Source organism: Beta vulgaris, chromosome 2 (genome assembly GCF_026745355.1).
Source record: "Beta vulgaris subsp. vulgaris cultivar EL10 chromosome 2, EL10.2, whole genome shotgun sequence".
Lineage (NCBI taxonomy): Eukaryota > Viridiplantae > Streptophyta > Magnoliopsida > Caryophyllales > Amaranthaceae > Beta > Beta vulgaris.
In genome coordinates, this window is record NC_079203.1 from 11,022,612 (window position 1) to 11,031,467 (window position 8,856).

General features: G+C 37.1%; 1 long non-coding RNA gene across 1 annotated transcript; it reads left to right on the forward strand.

Moving 5' to 3' along the window:
• The first annotated feature begins 434 nt into the window (after nucleotides 1-434).
• LOC104884576 (uncharacterized) lies at nucleotides 435-2,783 on the forward strand. Its single transcript, XR_008967935.1, has 4 exons — nucleotides 435-684; nucleotides 2,163-2,281; nucleotides 2,406-2,482; nucleotides 2,569-2,783. It is a non-coding gene; the product is annotated as an uncharacterized LOC104884576 (long non-coding RNA).
• Nucleotides 2,784-8,856: the final 6,073 nt, after the last annotated feature.

Genomic DNA, 8,856 nt, shown 5'->3' on the forward strand with positions numbered 1-8,856 from the left:
TCGATTCAAATTAGAGGTGATCAATGTGAGCCCGACTCGCCCGCAAAAAAGTGCGGGTTTGGGAACTATTTTTCGGCCTGACCCGATTTTTTTTGAAAAAAAGTGGGTTTGGAAATGGAAAAATGACATTTTTAGTTAAAATTTTGGCCGGGCCGATTTTGGCCCAAAAGGCCCGCTATTTTGGCCCGAAATATGCGGGTTTGGGCATGAAGATTTCGGCCCGAACTTTGGCCCGACACGGCCCGCTTGCTTGGCCCGAAATCGGTCGTATTTTTTAGCCATGACCCGGGCCGGCCCATTATCACCACTAATTCAAATCGTTATTAGAATCGTAAAAGTTTAAAATCGCAACTAAAATAGTGAAAAATCGTTCAAATCGTTAAGATCACGATTTTTTTTGACGATTTTAACGATTTAAAGAAAGAATGAAATTAAACAATTGGGCCAGGCCCATTCTTGTAATGCTTGATATTTTCTAAACCCTAAATCATCAAAGAACATCTTCTCTCACCTCACTCATCTTCTCAGATTGTCAAACCACACTCATTCACGATTCACGCTGCTGCCTGCTACTTCGTTAGTCACTTCGGCAAATCGACAGTCGGCACCTGAACGGAAATTTCTCTTTTTTTCATATTTCTACTTCAATTCTAATCTTTTTCGATCTACTTTTTGCAAAGTGAGGTTAGTACTTAGTTGATTAGTTGAAAGCTATTTTATCTTTATTTTCTCATTCTTTTTTTCTTTCCATTGCACGAAAACAACTGTTGCATACGAAATCTGGATTCTTAACTATTGCTGCTAATATTGTTTCCACTTTCCATTTGTAAGATTTTGTGCTATTGTGCTAATTGAATTTATGTGAAATTGTGATGGGTAGTGTAGAATGATCATTTTTATTTATTTTTATATCGATTCTCACAAATTAAAACTTATATTGCTGCATCTGTTTCGTTTAGAGTAGTGAGGATTTGAGGACCTTTGTTACAGTGTAGTCATTTAATTTAGTCGAAATGAACTTATTTTGGGTGAAAATTGCTGATTTTTTTGCTTTTAAAAAAATAGAAATAATGTGAAGTTCTGCTTCAAGTTCAAAAAAGAAGTCAAAAACAGCAGCAGATAGTAGAACTGACCCTGGAATCTGGATGGGAGCATGGTTCTGATACTAATGGTGATATAACAAAGGTGAAATGCAAGTATTGTAATGTTGTGCATGCTGGTGGGGTTTATAGGCTTAAGCATCACCTTGCAAGTAATCTAATGTGTAATATGTGTAGCTGTGCATAGATATCTAAGGGAAAAATGGTTAAACACATATCCTATCAAAGAACCTTATTTTTGCATAATTTGCAAAATCTTACTATTTAACGATTCGTATCTAACAGGCCCTTCCAATTTACATTAAAATTTCGATTTTAATAACCTTGTGTGCCACCACTTTTGTTTTTCACTTTCTTTAAACATTTTTGTAAATTACTGGGGGGATCCCTTTTATTCCAATTTTTGATTGTGAATTTTCTATCAAGTTCTGTCTCCAAATAAGCAATAATTATTCATCATCCGCTAGTATGGGTAGATGATCTTAGATACTCCAGTATTAAACAACATTTTCCATCTACTTCTCTATGAAACAGAGAATAATAGTTATTTTTTGCTGCTTGAAATCTCTTCCAAGCAAAAACTTTGTATTTTCTTTTTGTTCTTTCTTTCTGCTGGGGTAATTCTATGATGCTTTTATCATGCACTATAAGCTAAGATGTTTTCACACTGAGATTGCAATCTGAGTTCCATTGTCACTAAGGATTTAAACCTTGGTGTTAATGTGGTTCTTCACAGGCTCTAGTATCCTTATAAGGATTTCCCTTACTGACTGCTATACATGTCAACAAATGTGTCTCAAGTATCTCTATTAGAGTCATCTACTACAGTAAGTATTTTGTTCCAATTAAGGTAGATTTCCTTTTGGACTGGTATCTATGATAGGCTCAAGTGGATGGCAGTTAGGGATTCAAACAATAATTATTCGAAACAAGGATGTCTACTTGCAGTCACTAGCACAAGAATCAAGATTAATTTATCATGGGTTGTTATTCGCTCCAATCAAATACCCACGCGCTCTTTTGAGAACTGACCCTGGCCTCTTTTTTCTTTCCAATGTTCAGGTGAAGACTGTCGCTAGGATAGTGGAAGGCGATGCAGGGAAGGTCATCTGAAAGGAAGCAGAGAGGTTGAAGCCTGCTGCTGTGATCATGGGTTCCAGAGGTAGAGGATTGGTTCAAAGGTACATACTTACCTGACTAATGCATTGCAGGAATACATAGATTTCACATCCTTTTAAGCTTATTTTATTTGGTGCAACATCTTTTAAGCTTTCTTAACAAGTGCCCCAATGTTATGTCCACTAGTGTGTTGCAAGGGAGTGTTGGTGAATATTGCATCCATCACTGTAAAACCGCGCCAATCATAATTGTTCTTGGGAAAGGTATTGTTCTCAAATCTGTTATTGAAGTTAATCTAGTTACGTAATACTGAAAATCGGAATCGCGGATGCAGTTGTTTGGTATGCAGATGTGGGCGAGCAATCAGCGATTTGATCGAGGGAAGAATTGTAAATTCTGATTGTTTTTCAGTTTGTAGTTTACTGTATGCTTCTGTAGTTACTGGAGTGTGATTGTATCTGGTATGTGTTACATTTATGATTTCATTGAGATTGCTTTTCAGTTTGTTGTTACGAACTTTAAACAACCTGGATACAAAACTGAACCCATTTACATATTTTGTAATTATAGTATCTCTGCAGTATTCTGATATATTTGTAGCATAACCAAAAATTGGTTCGAACCTCAGCGAGATTCCAAATCGATTGTCGTCCCAATTTGTCAGTGCTAATGTACCAAAAGTTTTGGATTATATATTGTTCATATACAAGGGCAATGTAATCTCTAATGTGTTAAAAATAAAATGAAAATTGTTTATATATTAGGAGTTTCGAGTAATAAATTAGGTTGCATATGCAAATGTTGTCATAAGAGTTTCGTGCATCAAAAAACTTATTTTGTAAATTTTGCAGTTGCATCTAATTGTGATTGGGAGCAACATAAAAATGTCCCCAAAGGTTTTTTTTAGGCTACAAAATCTAATTGCCTCTAAATATATTTAGAGGCAAAAGAAATGGTTGCCTTCATTCATAATTTGTCGCAAGAATTATAATTGCCTCTAAACGTTAGTACTTTTCGAAACAATATTTGTATGTCCCAAAAAGGTGGCAATAGAGTCAACTCACAATTAGAGGCAGACTTACGGTTGCCACTAAAAACATAGTGGCCTTATCACCAATAAACATTGCGTGCCCCAAAAAGGTAGAATTAGAGGCAACTTATATTTAGTGACTGCCTAGTGGTTGCCTCAAAATGCAAGTGGCTATATAAACACAATGACTTGTATGCCTTAAAAAGGGGGCATTAGGGGCAACCAATTATTAGCGACATGCACATGGTTGCCTCTAAACATTAGTGTCTTTAGAGGCACCATAACTTGTGTGCCTCAAAAGGGTGGCATTAGGGGCAACCTATAATTAGCGACGGACTAATTAGAGGCAGCAAGAAAATTGCTTCTAAACACCATTAGAGGCTACAAATGTATATTTAGATGCAACTTATGATTGCCTCTATATGTAGCTTTTCTTGTAGTGGGCATTGCTAATTTTTGAGGATTCTTGGTTGACAATGCGCATCAAATTGTTGAAGTTATTTTTTTGACTGTTTTATGAATTGAAGTTTCTGTGAATGTTTATTGTAAGAGTTCAAATGGATAGGAAGTGCTTTTCAGCCAATTGGCAAATACCCAATTGACATAATATTTCACATTTATCATGGAAGCTGGTCCATAATTTATGAACCATCATTAATTATTAATATAAAAGTATATAGTTGTATAGTAGTAGAATTTGCTTTACAGTTACATTTGGGTCACCACTTTTATTACTAAAAGAAGCGGCAAAAGAATGGGCAAAACAAGTTCAAGTGGGCTTGACCCGCTAATGACCCGCCTTAATTTAAGTCTGACCCGCACCCGAGCCTGACCCTTTAGACCCTAACCCTGACCCGCTATGGACTATGACCGACCCTCAACTGACCCGCCCCGCTAATGACCCGCCACGACCCACCCAATAACCAGGCCTAACCTTTAGTAATGAAGGGCTGCGGTTTTTGGGCTAACTGCAACCCTTAATAGCGAAGGGCTGCGGTTAGCTCAAAACCGTAGCCCTTAATTATTTAAGGGCTGCGGTTTTGGCCTACTCTCGCAGCGGTTGAATCGACACCGTCTCTCTCCTCTGCGACAGCCCGACAGATTCTCAATGGCAGCGAGCCTCGAGTCACCGCCACTGCTTCAACGCCAAACTAGACACCTCCGCCATAGCCTTGCATTTCCTACGCCGGATCTTTCTCCTCCACCTTACTTCTTCTCGGCTTCCCATCTCCAATTCTTCTGGTATTCCTCCTATTTTGCCTCCTTCGTTTTCAACTTTGCTATTTTGGATGATAATTCCATGTTACTGCTAATAAATTGCATTTTGAAGCATTATTTTTGAATTACGTGAATTGGATGGCTGAATTATTGTTAAAATTGGGTAGTGAATTTGATTGTTGATTTGGTTGCTCCCAGGGTGTGTAGCTGCTATAATTGTCGAATGATATTGTTCATGTTTTAGGTTATGTTAATGTTATCATTGTGTTCTGAATGTGTGCGTTTATATGGTTAATTAGATCAATATATTAGTCACGATTGGAATTATAGTTTGAGTGTAAGTTGTATAGGTAGGATTTTATGTAAATGATACTAGAAATCAGTTTTTGGGAAATATATGTTACATATAGGTATCCTGAGATTGTATTATTGAAAACCATATAAAATATAGGCAAAATTTACATGAAAATGTTGCTGAGGTATTGTTGAACAAGAATCACAAAAAGTTGTGCTACTATCGTTTGCTAGTATACAATGTGTTTTTCGGAGTTCGGTTCCTCTTTTGTATGTAAAAAAATTCTGAAGCATTGGTCTTTGATTTGATAAACTAATTGCATATAGGAGCTGAAACCTTAAATACTGAAGATTTGTTTTTGTTATTTTGTGAACCTTACTTCATTATTTCAGAGAAAGAGAATGTAGAGAGAGAAAGAATCTAGAACTCTTGTATTGTATATTATGAAATACAATGAATAATAGAGAGAGGTTTTATTTATACAATAGGTTGTTGAGCAACATAACAACCTCTAACTAACCTCTAACTAACTATATGCTGATGTGGCAAACTAATATTTACAATACTAATCTCCAATACCCCCCTCAAGTTGGAAGGTGGATGAGAAGACATTCCCAACTTGTGAAGAAGTGTATTGAACTGTGGAGAAGGAAGTATTTTGGTAAAAACATCAGCTAACTAATGTTGTGTAGGAAGATAAGTGAGCTGAATCAATCCTTTAAGTACTTTGTCCCTTGTAAAATGGCAATCAATCTCTATGTGCTTAGTTCTCTCGTGAAAAACGAGGTTCTTAGCAATATGAATGGCTGATTGATTGTCACAATGTAGGACCATAGGCTTCAAAGAAGATATGCCAAGTTCTTCTAACAAATGAACAACCCAAGTCACTTCTGAAGCAGCTGCTGCCATGGCACGGTACTCAGCTTCAGAAGATGATTTTGAAGTAGTACTTTTCTTCTTTGACTTCCATGTAATAGGAGAGCCACCAAGAAGTAGAATGTAACTTGTGATAGATCTGCGAGAATCTGGACAGGAGGCCCAGTCGGAGTCAGAAAAGGCTTGCAAACATAGTTCTTCATTAGCTTTGAGCAGAATGCCTTGGCCAGCAGTATGAGAAATATATCTCAAAGTATGATGCAAAGCATGTAGATGTGAAGTTCTGGGAGTGTGCATAAACTGACTTAAGCTTTGAACAGCATAAGCCAAGTCAGGCCTGGTTGTAGTTAGAAAGTTAAGCTTGCCCACAAGAGATCTATAAGTCTCTGGATCAGAAAGTAATCACCATCATCAGCCTGTAACTTAGTGTGAAAAGGAAGGGGTGTAGTAGCTTTCTTGGCTAAATCAAATGAGCAAGCAGAGAGTAATTCTTTGGTGAATTTGCCTTGACTAAGGAGGATTCCATCAGAAGTATAACCCACCTCTATGCCAAGAAAGTAATTAAGAGCACCAAGGTCTTTAATACTAAACTCATGATGTAGATGGGCTTTAAGACCTTCAATATCAGCAATATTAGTCCCAGTGACAATTATGTCATCTACATAACTGCAGCATACAAATTTCTTCATTGTGCTTCTTGATGAACAACTATGATCATGTTGAGACTTAACAAACCTAGAGTATGCAATGAAGTAGCCAATTTTTCATGCCATTGTCGAGAAGCTTGCTTAAGTCCATATAGAGACTTTCTTAATCTGCAAACCAGGTTAGAAGGATTAGGTAGACCCTCTGGAACTTTCATGTAGACTTCTTCTTTTAAGTCTCCATGTAAGAAGGCATTATTCACATCAAGTTGGAATAATGGCCATTTCTTACAAGCAGCAACAACAATGAGGCTCCTCACAGTTCCCATTTTAACTACTGGACTAAAAGTCTCCTCATAGTCTATACCATATTTTTGATTGAATCCTTTAGCTACAAGCCTAGCTTTGCACCTTTCTAGCTCCACATTAGCCTTTAATTTCACTTTATAAACCCACTTGGATCCAATTGCCTTCTTTCCTTTAGGGAGAGGAACTAACTCCCAAGTATTATTAGCTTGAAGAGCTGCAATTTCAGTAGCCATAGCATCAAGCCATAGAGAGTCAGAAGCAGCCTCAGAGTAAGAAAAAGGTTCTGTAATATATAGCACACTTTTTAGAAAGTAAGGCTTGGTATTTGGAAGGAAAATGTGTGTAAGAAATGAGATTACACCAATGTGTTGATGTAAGAGAAGGGGTGACAGCATTGCATTTATAATCTTTAGTAAGAGGTGGTTTAGAAGGTCTTGTGGTTCTTCTAACAGTAGGTATATCAGATATGGGGGCAGAATCATCAATTAATGAAGAGGGAGAAGTGACAGGTGGTGAGTAAGACAAAGGGGAAGAAGAATATGTAAAGAGAGAATCGTTTGAGGGGAAAGTTTGTGAGGGAGAAGAAAAATCAACATCATCAATATATGTTGTGGGAGCAGAAGAAGCAGGTAAATAGATAGCATTTGTATATGTGGAAGAAGGAGAAGAATGCTTTAGAAAGAGATGATAGGGAAAATGCTGCTCATGAAAGTGAACATCCCTGGTAACAGATACTTTATTAGTATCAATATCTAGGATCTTATAACCCTTGTGACTGTCAGAGTAACCAAGAAATACACAAGGCTTAGCTCTTTCTTGTAGCTTTGATCTTTTGGTTTTTGTACTAGACACATAGCATAGACAACCAAAAGTCTTGAGATGAGCAATAGAGGTTGATTTACCATAAAGCCTGAAGAAGGGAGTATGATAGTTGATTGCTTTCAAAGGCATTCTGTTAATGAGATAGGTTGCACATAGAACAGAATACTCCCAAAACCTATCAGGGACCCTTGATTGGATATAAAGAGCCCTAGTTGTCTCCAAGAGGTGTTTATGTTTCCTCTCTACCACTCCATTCTGCTGAGGAGTATTGTTGTAACTTGTTTGGACAAGAATACCCAGGTGTTTGTACAAAAATTTCATGTCACCTTCACAAAGCTCACCTGCATTATCTAATCTAACACACTTCACAGTTATATTGAATTGTGTTTTCACCATTTGTAAAAAATTCTTCATAATAGAAACAGTATCAGATTTGTGTTGCATGAAATGAACCCAAGTATATCTGCTGAAATCATCCACTATAGTGAGAAATTGAGTACAACCAGTAGGTGTAAAAACAGAATGTGGACCCCATACATCTATGTGAATCAATTCAAAAGGATGTGTGGTTTTTATTGAACATCTAGGAAATGAAACTCTTGTTTGTTTGGCCTTAGGACAAATTTGACATATGGTGTCATGTAAACAAGACTTAACATCACAGGAGATATTAAGTAATTGAAGTTTACTAAAAGGAAGGTGACCTAGCCTAAGGTGCCACAATTTTGCATCTTCTACAGCAGCAAGACAGACCTTGTTACATGAATGAGAAGTGTCTGGTAGAGAAACTTGTTTGTCAGGGACATTATACAAACCAGCTTGCAGCTTACCAAGAGGAATCAACTTCCCTTTCTGAGAAGAAATAAAACACTCATCAGCAGTGAAATGCAAGGCACAATGCATATCTATACATAACTTGTGTACAGATATAAGGTTGAATTGGAAGTCAGGGACATGAAGCACATTATGAAGAATAATGTCTTCACTGAGTTTAACAGTACCAGCATACCATTAGGTATGGTAATATAATTGTCAGATGCATATAATTTATGATAGTCAGAGAAATAAGTTAATTCAGAGCAAATGTGGTCAGTGGCACCACTATTAAGAAGCCATTTAGAATCAGAATAAGAAAGAAAACATAAGCTGTTACCTGCCATTATAGCATGGCTAACAGTGTTGCTTGAGTGAGGTGTTTGCTTTGAAGTTTTCAGCATGTCCATGAGTTGATTATATTGTTCCATAGACAAGGAGGGACCAGGTGCATCAGGTGTATGATCTATGTCCATGTGAACAGCTTCAGAAGAAGACACAACAGCCACCTTCTTGTCTTTAAAACCTTGAAAATTGGCAGGATAGCCATGAACTTTAAAACATCTGTCAATGCTGTGTCCTAGAATCTCACAATGTGTACAGTAATATTTAGATCCTGGTTTGGGATTC